Source organism: Taudactylus pleione, unplaced genomic scaffold (genome assembly GCF_031769625.1).
Source record: "Taudactylus pleione unplaced genomic scaffold, aTauple2 ptg000116l, whole genome shotgun sequence".
Lineage (NCBI taxonomy): Eukaryota > Metazoa > Chordata > Amphibia > Anura > Myobatrachidae > Taudactylus > Taudactylus pleione.
In genome coordinates, this window is record NW_028284518.1 from 19774010 (window position 1) to 19789301 (window position 15292).

Sequence of the window (15292 nt, forward strand, 5' to 3'; positions counted from 1 at the left end):
AAAGATATGCATGATGATTGTTAAAACAACGATCCTCTGTGTACTGTAGCCATGGTGAGTAACTGTGGTAACACAGTATTACCAACTACGGGGATACGGCAGCAGCGTCACATGCTCCTTGCTATTGTGGTCTTGTGGAGTAGGGTCATATGTGACGTGGTGGCCTGATCCAGAGATTATAGTGTAAGGACGGATGTGACGTAGCGGCCGGCACCGGAGATCGGTGTGCATAATGTGCAGCACATGATCTACTCGGGGAAACCAAGGCACCAAATGGAGAACTGACAGCTGGATTACGGGCTGTAAGTAGTGAGAATTATTAATTAAATTGTGAGGACCAGACGGAGTCACTTCTGGTACACGGGGGTGACCTCTGGCGGAATCCCTTTAAATATTGGTTTAATGCCAGCACGAAGGTTCCTTGAAAAAGATCCACTATAGAGTAGAAATGCGTTGGTGAGAGTGCTGGTATGGTTATTTGAGCAGTACATAGACGTCAGTAATACATATAAGATCTATGGGATTTAGGGTCTTTTCGGCCGATGCCCTGTTTTCTCTATTCTATCTTTACTACGTCTGTATGTTAAACTGCCACCATTTTTTGTGGATATTTTTAGGAGAATAAAAGCCTTCTTTATATTATTGCCATATGGCACTGGCTTTATTCATACTTTATATCACTCTTCTGGATTTCAACATCAGGGAGTCGGAAAACCCACTCCCCAAAGAAACCAAGATAAGAGGATTACAGCTCTGTAAAGAGTGAGTATGGTACGCTCCATTTCTGTGTGATAAATCATCAAGTCCCAAACTCTGTGTAACCTATATATGTGGAATCTTCAATGTTATCCTGTGAGTTGGGTACGCTGTGGTTTTTTGTCACAAATATAAGTTTAATCCAACACTCATAGGTGGTGTCTCATTGCCAGGATTTATAGACATACTATACCATAATGTGTTCTGTGCTTGTTTTCTTTCCATATCCACAACATGAGACAACTGTAATCACCAACTAGAGGACATCACGAAAGACAACTTAATATTACAGGCTGGACAGAACCATCTTTGATCCCTTATAGGACATTTAAGTATTTCATATATTTTTTATATTGTGCTTGAGATGGACTTTACTGAGCGCCATTACCTATAATTTATTGTATATGATCTGTGTATAAGGGTTTGGTAGCCCTTGCATTTATAGGTGGCAGCAAAGGTATTGATTGCGTCTTGGGAGTCTGTTTAAATATTTTCTTGTATATCAGTATAAACTGGCAGAGTGCAGAGCCAGAACAATAGAGGCACTGTGTGTAGAAAACAGGTTCAAATTTACCAGACCCTCCAACATGACGCATTCCAGGAAGGGCAAAATGCTCTGCTCCTGGACTTTCCTCTAAATTTATGATTGCAGTCACCTGTGTAGTACTAGCTAATGGGAAAGACAGGTGTTTCACCACAGGTGAGAGCAATCAGAAATTAAGAAGTATGTCCAGGAGCAGAGTATTTTGTACCTGATGGAAGTTGTCATGCTGGAGTGTCTGATTTACAACATACTTGCCTATTCCTCCTGGCAGTTGCGGCAGGCTCACGATTTTTTTGGTAGCCCCCCTCATTCTGCCCACTTCCTAATGACAGGAATTTTGCATGGCACGAATCGTCTCATTTAGCCCCACCTCTTCTTGAGGACCCATAAATCGCGGCCTTTTCCCATGAAGGGGCGGGGCTTAATGATGTTTACATTCAGGCTTTGCCCCCGAATCTGTCAGCAGCATCTCCTCTCCGTGCTGCTCCCGGAGAGGAGAATTGTAAAGTCGGTTGATTTACAAAGTATATACTTTGTCAATTTATCATTAAAATCAGAGGTTCCCAAACATGGACCTCAAGGCACCCTAATCGTCCAGGTTTTAAAGGATAACCATGCTTGACCACAGGTAAACTAATTAGTACCTCAGCCAATTTGACTTAATCACCTGTGCTCAACTATGGATATCCTTAAAACCTGGAATGTTAGGGTGCACTGAGGAACAAGTTTGGAAACCTATGATTAATGTTATTAATTATTCTATTATTAATATTTTTCAGAAATTAATTATTACATTAATTAATAAGGCTGTTTTACATATCTATTTATAACAAAGGTAAAGTAAAATTTTATTTTATTTTTAGATAAAATATTTGTAGTTTGCAAATGCAATATATACATGTGGTTATGTCAGTTATCAGGCAAGCAATACTGCCCCGGGAATTACGACCAAGTGTGTTCAGTGTTATCTTACAGCTTTGCTGGGACAGTCTATGCACTTGTGTATGTGTGTGAATTAGCTTGCTCAGTGGAACTGAAAGTACAGACTTGGGTTTCCAATTCCACTAATGTGTAAAAAAAAATAATACAGTTTCAAAAAAATTATTTTAATAATAAGAATATATAATAATACATTAATTACAATAATTACAATAATTAACAATACAAATAAACTGGTGAAACTACTTGTGTGGTTTTCTCTGGTGTAAACAATGTACCTACTCATGTACCTACTCGGTTGGTACCTACTCATGTATTGGGCAACAGCGCCGTAAAAGGGTTGACTAGCATCCCGTGACAACCACGCCCCCCTGATGTCATGTGGAAGAGGCAGGGCTGTCAGCACCAATAAGAACAGCACTGCTCCAGGGGGCTGTATATGCTGCAGTCTGCATGACTGGAGCTTCCAAAGGACGCTCGGAGCAGGACTGCAGCAGCGATTCTAGTTGCAGGGTGCCATTCCAGGCAATCTGCTAGCCAGATGCAGATGCTGTGAGGCAGCGACGATGCCGCCCTCAGGGCTCAATGCTTTGTGTGGCTTCCCCACTCACACACCCAGAGTTTCCTTAAAGAGACCTGTAGGCCCTTCACCCATTTAGAAATATAGGGCTCGATTCTATTGATCACCAAGTAAACAGCACCGGTTAAGGACTTCTTCTTGCACCCCTCCAGGGGTTTGAGCAGAAATCTGACAAAACTACAGGCACAATGCTGTTTTCTGTCCTTAGCGCCGGGAAAACAGCATCGGGCCGGGAATTTTAGTCGGAGAATGCCCATTCTCGCGACTAAACACCCTGTTTAAGGCACAAGGGGTGGGAGAACGGGCATTCCCATAGTCCTAAATCCATTGCCACAGTTAGTTTGTATGAGCCTTTTCTAGTGTGCTCTGCATGAGTGAAACATGACACATAATGATGCTGAACAGAACCTGGAGAAGTCCAGGCAGAATAAAGATGATACGTAATACTCAGTGAGAACACTTAAGGGCAAATTCTGCAAGAGAAATGTGAGAAATTCCACAGTCACATGCAGAATAGGACACATTTCTATGTTGTTCATTCAGAAGAACCTTTGATTTTAATGCTAATATTGAAGCAGTCTGTCTGTCAGCTGCTATAGCATAAGGTATGTCAGGCAAATAAGATATTCTGGAATATGCGGTACATTGCAATCCTGCCTTATCTATGACAAACACAAGTGGAAATAAAAGTCTTTAATATTACAGAATTCAACCTAGATCCTAAGTTCCCATATTTAAGAGCTTCCAACCTCTACAGATATAAAACATTCTACAAAACAGGGGACAATCATTGCGGCACATGCACAGAGTGGCGTCTACACATGCAGTAGATAAAAATCGGCCATTTGCGAAAACATCTGCATTTCGACCATCTCTGAAATAGGCCCGTAGCCCCCACTTCCCCAGCTTCCTACATTATATGGAACAAATAGAAGTGGTTGGTACATTAAGCTAATAACTGTGAGATATTCCTCGGATAATAAATCTAAAGAAAAAAATACTTTTATATACATTTTCCAAATACATGTATGTGAGATATTAGCTCTTTATGTAAGTACAGTACCTGACACAATTTACCACTTCAAACACAGCCTGTAACATTACAGTTAGGAGTTGATTGGCTGGTAGTTTATCACTATCCAATTTATCACTTTTCAGAGTTTAGTACATCTCCTAAACATGCAGAGCTACATTTAGGAGGAGACGCACATTCTTAAAGCAGCATAAACAGTTAGTGAAACAATTATACTGGCCATACACCTACACGACCAGCATAAGATCCGATTCATCATACGATTTCCCTACGATTCCCCGTCTGTCCTGCCCACACGAATTTGTGTTTTTTTACACACGATTTTCATTAGATCAGTCGTACGAACACGCGTCAGTATACAACGGATCGTGTAAACGGTTGATCGTGTGCCTCACCAAAAACATGCAATCATGTGATAGATTGGTCCTAAATTTAAATAGAGGGCTGAGCTCCACTGGGGGTATAAAAAAAAACCTGCCTCTTCAGCTTTGTGCACTCCTGTTTGCTCTGTGATTAGTGAGGCTTGGTTTTTACCCTGCTGAACGCTCCACATTGCTAGCTACTGTGCATTGCCTTGTAATGCCTAGCTTTACAAAGTGCTTCTTGCTCTATTTACTGTGGTCGGTCTGTTTTCTGCTTTTTTTGTGGTGATGGATCCCTGCCGTTATAGAGCACTGCTGTCCTATGCCGTGGTCAAGCTGAGTGGGGAGAGGGAGAGGGCCCAGTATAGGAGGAGGATGAGGTCCTGCTGGACCAAGGATTGGCTGTTGGAGAGGGAGAGTCAATCCTATATGCCCATGCTGATGGAGAAGAGGGAGAAAAATCCGGACGACTACAGCAACTTCCTGCGGATGGATGACACCACCTTTCAGGATTTGCTGCGTCTGGTGACCACCTATATCTGGAAGCAGGACACCAAATTTCGGATGGCCATCACGGCCGAGGAGAGGCTCGTGGCTACGCTGAGGTACCTGGCTATGGGACGGTCCTTTGAGGACCGGCTTAAGCTTTCGGACGCATTATCCTGGAGACATGCAAGGCTATCGTTAAGGTGCTGCAGTTCCCTTTTTGTAAGGTAAGATAACACACACAACACTTTATTGTCAAACCAGAAAAATGTTTTATTATAAGTTTCTCTAGTTTGCTAGTTATGTGAAACATTAGATTCGAAAATAATACTAATGTGAAACTGAAATACTTATGTGAAAATCAGATATATTTAGATATAAAGATGGCTAAAATGTTAAAAGTATCACCAAGATACCCAATCCCTATTAAGTATGGTGGGGAATGAGCTTTGGTGTTTGCAGCCCAGATTTCAGGGGCGCAAACACATGCTGAAAGTGCAAAATCATTGGGCCCGACCCCACTGTCATGCACTTCCAGCATGTGTTCCTAGCCGCCTGAGAGTCTGGAGCACAAACACCATGCTGCATTCAACACCATACTTACCAGGGAGTATGACACTTCATTATCACAGTGCAAAAATAGGTCAACATATCACTTTTTGCCTCCAAAACACATGTCTATAAAATGTTAAAAGTATCACCAAGTTACCCAATCCCTGTTAAGTATGGTGCAGAATGAGCTTTGGTGTTTGCGGTCCAGATTTCAGGGGCGCAAACACATGCTGAATGTGCAAAATCAGTGGGCCCAGCCCCACTGACATGCACTTCTAGCATGTGTTCCTAGCCGCCTGAGAGTCTGGAACACAAACACCATGCTGCATTCATCACCATACTTACCAGGGGTATGTAACAACATTAATACCAAAAAAAAATTGTAAAATTCTATGGGAAACACATAACAATTAAGAGAAATCATCATTGTCCTCATTTACTTCACGTAATACTGTGAAAAAATTGGGTGGTGAGGGTGTAGAAGTTGTTTGGTAGGACGTGGCGGATGGAGTTATATTTTTGTAGGAGGAGGTGTCTGGGGGAGCAGCATGGTAGGTGGGGGAAGAGGTTGGTAGGAGGAGGTGGGGCCCAGTTGTTTGGATGGGGGGGTGGTTGGGCAAGTCTGATGGTAGGTGGAGGTGGGTCGGGGAAGAGGTTGGTAGGAGGAGATGGTTGGGGGATGAAGTTGATAGGAGTAGGTGGGTGGGGGCTGAGGCCCTGATTCAGACCTGGACGCTCTGAAAGAGCGCTTGCTCTGAATCAGGGCGTTTTTTTTTTTTTTTTTTGTGGCCTCCTGGCCGCTCGCATAGCTGTGGGTGACCACCCACAGCTATAGCGAGCGGCCAGGTTGATGGTCACGATGGTCAAGACCATTGCGACCATCGGGCTTGTGACGAGACCCTTGTGGTAGGGTCTCGTGGCCGCAAGCCCCAGAGAGATTTCGGCTCTAACAGAGTGATGTCAGTGGGGCCGCCCCCAAATGGCAGGCGTTCACATGGGAAAGCCTCCGTTTGGGCAGCCACCCCCCGGCCCACCCACCAAAGGGGGCGAGCTGTCACTCAACTTCGACAGCTCACCCCCTTTGGTGCGAGACCCGGAGCGACAGATTGCCCATCGCTAGCCGGGTCTCGCACATGCGCACGACGGAGCCGGCTCAGCGTTTGCGACCGGGTCTGAATCAGGCCCTGAGTTTGGAGGGTGGAGGTGGGTGGGGTATCAGGAGGGTAGTGTGGGTAGTTTGAAGTTGGTGGATGGTATGTTTGGGATGAATAGTAGGTGGGTATTGCCGTGTTGAGTGTAGGTGGGGTTGGAACTACTGGCGGGATAATAATGGTAGTGTCCGATGTCAGTAGACATTGCCTTGCTTTAAATATTAGGTCAGATGTCAGTCTTTCAAATTTTATTCTTTGGTCCTGGACCATTCCTCGCACCACTGCACTGACATAGGCCGCAAAGTTGTCATATTCATCTGGTGGTATCAATAAGGCCTCTCTGGCCTGGCTAAGTAGTGGGTCTTCAGTTTCTTTATTTTTGTTTTTCCTCCTTTGTTTTTTAAAAATTGGTGGGGTGGGGTTTGGAGTCGCAACACTCTCTACTCCACTGTGTAGGTCCGGGATGCTGGGGATATCTGAAGTCTGTAAAAAGAGAACATTTGTTAAAATGTAATTTTTACATTAAGTTTTCTATTTCTTTCACAGTTCCCTACAAGCACGGAAGAGTGGATAGCCATTGGGGATGAGTTTGAGAGCTGTTGGCAGTTCCCAAATGGTGGAGGAGCTATCAACAGCAAGCATATTAGGATTATCCCACCTGCCAACACTGGGTCCTACTACCATATCTATAAGGGGTACTTCAGTGCTGTTCTGATGGCTGTGGTTAACGCAAACTATGAGTTCCTGTTTGTAGATGTGGGGAAGAACGGTCTTCTTCCGACGGTGGCTCCTTTCAGAAGATGGCATTCTATGAGAGGCTCACCACTAACACCCTTCATTTGCCATCCAGAGAGTCAACTAAACATGGGCTGAATTTCATTTTCATGGCTGACAAGGCTTTTGCCCTTCATGAAAATGTCATGAAGCCATTCCCTCAGAGGGCCTTGACTCGTGTAAAGCGGGAGTTCAATTACCGCCAATCTCATGCAAGGCGTATTGTGGAGAACGCCTTTGAGATCTTGAGCAACCGATTCCGGATTTTGCATACCCCAATAAATTTAAAGGTCAAGAAGATTGACTGGGTGGTCATGGCTTGCTGTATCCTGCACAACTTCCTGCGCAAGAAAGTCACCCAGCAAAGGTTATTGGGAACACCCGCAATTGAAGACCCCAAAAATCCGGAAGAGGTTGCTCCATTCCCCTCAGTCATGCCAGCCACGGTTAGGGGAACCCAGGACTTCTCTGGCCAAAAAGGTGAGAGAGGAATATATGGCCTATTTTAATGGGGACGGTGCAGTGCCGTGGTAAGAGAATATGATCTGAAAAATGTGGAACTTACCGTTGAAGTCTTTAATATTACAGAATTCAACCTAGATCCTAAGTTCCCATATTTAAGAGCTTCCAACCTCTACAGATATAAAACATTCTACAAAACAGGGGACAATCATTGCGGCACATGCGCAGAGTGGTGTCTACACATGCAGTAGATGCCAGGAAATCCTCTTCTAGCAGGCTGCACTCCTCTGACTCAGCCATCACCTGTACTAAAGATCTCAGGGGATCCTGCTGCACCAGGAACATCATCATGACATAATACCAAAGTTTGGGTTTGTATATGCTGTCAGCCCTGGCTCCAGAACGTTTTGAATCCTCCACCTTCTTATGCTGTTTGACGAAGGTTGTAGGCAGATGCTGTATCTTATTGCGCACCCACACTAGGGACTTTTCATCTTCGTGATTTGGCATACTATACTCTGACAACTCCTTTAAGGTGTGGTCACGCTTCAGTCTGTTGCTGTACATTTTGGACTTGGTACGCCAAAGACAGTCATGGTGCCTGTATAGCTCGATGAATCCAGTTATGAATTCTGGTTCCCAATCCAGAGACATAACTATGTGGAAAAAAAATATATATATATAAATATAAAATATGAACTGTGTAAATGGGCTCCCAAGTGAACTTATATTCTGGCCATCCCCAACAATGGGGTGGCCATTGAACTGTGTAAATGGGGTCCCCAAGTGGACTTATATTCTGGCCATCCCCAACAGTGAGGGTGGCCATTGAACTGTGTAAATGGGGTCCCCAAGTGGACTTATATTCTGGTCATCCCCAACAATGGGGGTGGCCATTGAACTGTGTAAATGGGGTCCCCAAGTGGACTTATATTCTGGCCACCCCCAACAGTGGGGGTGGCCATTGAAATGTGTAAGTGGGGCCCCCAAAATGGTGTATTGAACACTTTTGTTGAAATTCAAGATTTGTTATTAATAAAGTTGTAGTGTAATTTCTTTCAGATGCATATAATTGTCTATGGGGTGGGGCATCAATCCAAATCAGTATCACAATGTGCTTTCCATGATTCCATTTATAAAACATGGTGGGTGGAGGGTGGTGTGGCCTATGGGCATTGGTTCAAAATCATAGGTAGACGGTGGTCAATGGGCATTGATGCTCAAACAGGGGTGGGCATTGCTGGGTAAACAATAGCTAGACAGTGGACATTGCTGGGGAATAGATGGCCATTGCTGGGCAAACAGGGGTGGGCATTGCTGGGTAAACAATAGCTAGACGGTGGGCATTGCTGGGGAATAGATGGCCATTGCTGGGCAAAAATGGGTGGGCATTGCTGGGTAAACAATAGCTAGACGGTGGCCATTGCTGGGGAATAGATTACCATTGCTGGGCAAACAGGGGTGGGCATTGCTGGGAGGTGGTCAGTGTGTGCAGGGCTCACTGCATATGCTAAACTTTGGTGGCCAGTGGGCTTTGTATATGGGAAGCAAGTGGCCTGCAAATACTATACAATACCTGCACAATTGTGTCTGCTGCTCATGTTGCTGATTCTCCGCTCAGGCGCTGTCTGCAGTGGGCGTAAACAGGAACTTGTCACTCAAGTGACGTGGCACGGCTGGTCGGATGCACGATGCATCGCATGCTCAAAAACACATCATGAACAGCAGACGAATACGACGGATAAGATGTGCTGCACATCTGATCATATGATCAAATTTAGAAGCTGCGGGAGCGCGCATCGGATTGTATACGGGGAAAAAAATGCACGATTTCTACAGGATTGATCTTATGGCATGTTGAAAATCGTACAATCGGATAGCGATCTTGTAGGTGTATGGCCACCTTTACACTCTTTAAAAGGGACATTTAAAGTAATTTTCTTTTTTAATGATGCAACATGTTCACTAGTGACAAAAGCAGCATTGTGTATCCATTTTTGCTTTAATTATGATGAGTCTTTGAAACAAGGAAGAGAGATGACACATAAACTGACAAGTGTCTATGGATTGTATTTCATATAAAGTCGTGAGAATTGTCGCCAACCTCTCCCAGTGACTAAATTCCTAAATTGGTTTGTTGCCAATTATTTAAAGTGTTATATTACAGCTGTATAGACTTTATTTTTTATGCTTTAATTATTCTGCACTCAATAAATGATCCATTTCAGCTGAAGACTTAGTTTAATTTCCTTGGTGTACATCATTAATTCCCTCTAAATCTGTCTTTAGCCAAGTAATGCTATATATGTCCCATTTACTTGTTATAGGTTTTATAACTTATAAAATACTGTAAATACTCAAGAACTATACTTAAGAGTAATTTAAAGAAGTCAAAGGATTAATATTCCCATTGCTTATGCAGGGTGATATAAATTTTGTATCTTCATTACAACAACATAAAGCAAAGTAATGTCTTGTTAAATTGATGTTTAACATTGCAGGCATAACAAGCGCAATTTCACTTTGTTACAAATTAAAATTGAGCCTAGTGTATGAGTATGATTCTGTTGTTTTATCAGAGCAATCTTACTTGTAGAAGAAGTTAATAATAACATAGCTGATAAACACACATAGCGAAACACGTCTTTATTTTGCTTTATTTATATATGGGATGAGTACGGGATGCCGGTGTTCAGGATCCCGGTGGTCAGAATCCCGACACCGGCATCCCAACAGGGTTAGAATACCGAGACTTTGTCAGTCGGTATCCCAACCATTCGCGTATCTAGGGTGGGTCGAGCCGGGCACGTGCCCTGGGTGCTGTAGGACCCGTCCAGGCAGTGCAGTCAGTGGCGGCACTAAACACTAAAAGATACACATCGCCGGTGGTCTGTTTGTTTTAGTACTGCAGCCAATTAGAGTCAGGCGGACTCTTATTGGCTGCTGCACCTCATGAGCTCCGTCTTCCGGCTCCTGCACTGGGTGAGTTTAAAGACTCTGATGACGTCTCTTCCACAGTGTCGAGTGAGATCGGGGGAGCAGACAGCGGCAGGCGCCATGTGTGTTTTATGTGTACGGGACACTACTACTGGGGGCACTGCATAAGGAACGCAACTGGGGCACTGTATAGGCAGCACTACAGGGGACACTGTATAAGGGGCAATGCATAAGGGGCACTACTGGGGGCACTATATAAGGGTCACTACTGGGGGCACTGTATAAGGGTCACTACTGGGGGCACTGTTTAAGGGGCACTACTGATGGCACTGTATAAGGGGCACTATATGTATAAGGGGCACTACTGGGGGCACTGTATAAGGGGCACTGTATAAGGGGCACTACATGTATAAGGGGCACTACTGGGGGCACTGTATAAGGGGCACTACATGTATAAGGGGCACTACTGGGGGCACTGTATAAAAGGCACTACTGGAAGCACTGTATAAGGAACACTACTGGGGGCACTGTATAATGGGCATTACTGGGGGCAATACTTAGGGTACTGTATAAGGGGCACTATGGGGGGAACTGTATAAGGGGCACTACTGAGGGGCACTACTGGGGGCACTGTATATGGGGCACTACTGGGGGCACTGTAAAAGGAGCACTGCTGGGGGCACTGTATAACGGGCACTATTGGGAGCACTACTTAGGGCACTGTAGAAGGGGAACTACTGGGGGAACTGTATAAGGGGCACTACTGGGGGCACTGTATAAGAAGCACTACTGGGGGCATAAAGGTGCATATGGGATGGAAAGGAATGCTCCCAGAGTGACGAGAAATGGTGGTGGCATGTGGTCACGCCTACTTTTTTGGCGCACATAGTGGGGGGGCTACGTTTTTCATCTTGCCCTGGGCTCCAAATACCCTAGTTATGCCACTCTTCCCAATCCTTCCCCTGTCCCTACCCTAACCCTCCCTTCCTGGTGCCTAACCCCAAACTACCCCCTAGTGCCTAAACCTAACCTCCCCCTTCCCGAATCCTAAACCTAACACTCACCCCTTAGTTCCTAACCCTCCCCCTAGTGCGTAACCCTAATGCTAACCTTCCCCCTAACCCCGCTACTTACCTTCGGGATGCCGGCACCAGGATTCTGACAGGTGTCGGGATTCCGAAGTCAGCATTCTGACCACCAGAATCCCCTCCATTGGTATTTTCACCGCATCCCATATATATATATATATATATATATATATATATATAAATTCGTCCAGAAAGCTGCACTCACTTGTCAAGTGTAAAATCCAGGGTGCTCCATTAGAGACAATAAAGTCCAGATATAAAGAACAAATTTGGGCACTCACCATTCAGTAGAAAAATCATTTAATTACTCACAAGTCATTTCACAAAATCGACATTTCGGTCCTAAAAGGACCTTTGTCAAGACCAAATTGCCACCACACAGCTACCATCCAGGTCCACTGGATGGTAGCTGTGTGGTGGCAATTTGGTCTTGACAAAGGTCCTTTTAGGACTGAAACGTCGATCTTGTGAAATGACTTGTGAGTAATTAAATGATTTTTCTACTGAATGGTGAGTGTCCAGATTTGTTCTTTATATATACAGTATATATATATATTGCTTTTTTTGTGACAGCGGTGGATAATGGGTCTTAACAATCATTGCTATGACCGAAACGTTGAACGGCCCTGATTAAATTGATGTTGGATGCTTAGTCCATGACACTGCCTAGATAAGTACCACACTTTGACCAATATTCTATATTGTCTGAAGATGTTTCAATAATAAATCAAATATTTTTAAGCTTCATTAAGGAGAGTGCTCATGTGTACAGACATTAATTTATACTCAGTTTCACCCTGGTAGACCTTAGATATTTTCTGTTTCCATTTCCATCTCAAAACTCCAGTAACTAATTAATCTTTTACCTCTATAGTAATACATCTCCTCCCTCGCTGCTATAGTAAGACATTACCCTCCCTCACCTCTGTACTAACACATTCTACTCTCTCACCTCTATAGTCCCTCGTCCATGTTGTAACACATTCATATTCCCCTCACCTGTGTAGAAATACAATCCCTCTCTCACACCTATAATAATACATTACCCTCACTTACACCTGTAGTAACTTATTCCCCTTCCTCACCTCTGTAGTAACTTATTACCCCTGCTCATCCCTGTAGTAACAGATTCCCCTCCCTCGCCTGTGTTGTTACACGTTCCCTTCCTTCACCCTGTAGTAACACATTTGACATTCCCCACCATCACCTGTGTAGTAGCACATTCCCCTCCCTCACCTGTGTAGTAACACATTCCCTTCCCTCACATGTGTAATAACACATTTCCCTCTCATATATGTGTAGTAACACATTCCCCTCCCTCATCTCTATAGTAACACATTCCCCTCTCACTGCTGTTGTAACACATTTTCCTTCCTCACTACTGTAGTAAATCATTCCACTCCCATACCTGTGTAGCAACAGATTCCCCTCCCATACATGTGTAGTAACACATTCCCTTCCTTTACCTCTATAGTAACACATTTCCTTCCTTTACCTCTATAGTAACACATTTCCTTCCCTCACTATTCAAATAGGGGAGCCACACCAACTGCCAGTGATGTTTGGCAGCACTTGGGATGACAATTGGTGTTTGAATATTGATCTGTGCTACAGCCACGATGAGACAATAGGTCAGGACATTGCACAGGGGGAAGAAATATTTTAGCCCCCTTTACCCACTTAGGAGTAAAATTTTAAAACAATCCCTTCTTTTGGCCGTATTCAATTATGTGCGAAAAGCCGTGATTGGCGAAAAAGTATTGCCGATTACGGCTTTTCGCCAGGCAGAAACTATTCGCTGTATTCAATTGCTCGGACTTTTTTTGTGTACGCGGAAAGTCAATGTAATAGGCGAAAAAGTTTTGCCTATGAATACCCAGTGGAAAAAAGTGCAGAATTGCAGTTTTGGGGTGCAAAGGTGCGGAAACCACTCTGCACCCTTTGGACAGTCCCCCAAAGGATAACTGCATCAAAAAAAAGCAAAACAAAGAGGAACACCCCAAAAAAGCACTTTGAAAATGGGGGCAAAAAAGTAAAAAGTGGGGGTAAAAATGCAAAAACTAGCAAAATAGACTTTTGGAGGGTCTGCAAGTATGGGGGAGATGTTTTTTTATTGCAGGTGTTTGCTGAAGGTGCGTTTTTTGCAGCACTTAAAATTTGACTTTAGTGATTTGTAACTATGCTTGCACCCATTTTCAAGTACCCCAAATTTGACAGGACTACTTATTTTCACCAAAAAAACTGCTTAATGCTATTCTTCACCACTTGTGCAAAGCCGCTATTCTGGAGCAATTGACAGCATTTAAGTACACCAAATAGCTTCAGTAGGGTTAATCTGGGACATCTAGATTGATCCCCAATGTTAGTGCATCTTTTGGGGAGAGTCAGGCTGATTTCCCCAATTCTGCCAACACTTTTCGCCTGTTGGAGTTTCTCCGGGACGCATTTTCACGGCCTTTAGAATTGAATACAGCGAATAGCGGGAGTGCGCGACACTTTTTCGCATGCAAATCTGGCGATGTCGGCGAAAAGTCCGGCATGCAAAAAAATATAGGCCCTCATTCAGACCCGGACGCAAGTGGGCGTTCGTACGTTCGGCGTACGTACAGAATTATGTTAATTCAAGCGCTCGCTCGTAATTTCGAACGCAGCTAAACATCCTCCCCAAACTCTACCGACCCCTCCTCTAACTAACGAGCGTGCCAAATAGCGAGCGTACATCCCCAAAGTGGCTTGCAGGGAATGCACGCACAAGTCCAACCCGGAAGTGGGCCTGTCAGATTCCGATTACCTGCTCCTTTATTCTGCCTACCTCCCTCAATCGTATCATGCCAATCAATATATCAATTATCTTAATTGCTCGTCAATTTTTTTTTTTTTGAAATGCAATAAACTTTACTCTTGTCAGTGTTTGTGTTTACCCGCAGAATACGTACGGCTTAAACATTCGCTTTTATTTGTCAAAATACATGTTTGAGCCAATTATCCATTTGTTTTCTTTGTTTTTAACCACGCATATTTTACTGGGTTCATTTCTTTATTTAAATTAGCTTACACATGTCACTGCATCAAGCCTATCATAACTCGCAATAGATTTGTGGCCCTGTCGAACACATGCACTAACCAATAGAATTTGTCCTGTTAATTACCCAAATACATTAGCCAATCAAATTTTTTTTGGGGTCTTTATTAAAATTGTTTTTTTAAAATACACCATTGCCATCATGAGAGCCTCGGCATTCACCAGGCGCGAGCTCATGGTGTTAACTGAGGTGATGGACAGGCGGATCACCAGCCAGCCTCCCCCCATCACCAATAGGGAAAAGCATTCCGCATATGCGGAGGTACATGGCCGCCTACGTTCCTTCGGCTCACGCCGCCAGATCGGCCAGCTGGAGCGCAGGTGGTCCGACCTGCAACGGCGGACGCCCCGCTTGCTGGCATGCTTTCGCATGCAGATAGCGGAAAGTAAGTTTTTATGACTGTGGTTTTCATGTTTATCTTTGTGGCCCTAACTGCATGTGCATGTTTTCATGTATGGCCTATTTATTCTTTGTACTCATATCTGCATGTGCATGTTTTCATGTATGGCCTATTTATTCTTTGTACTCATATCTGCATGTGCATG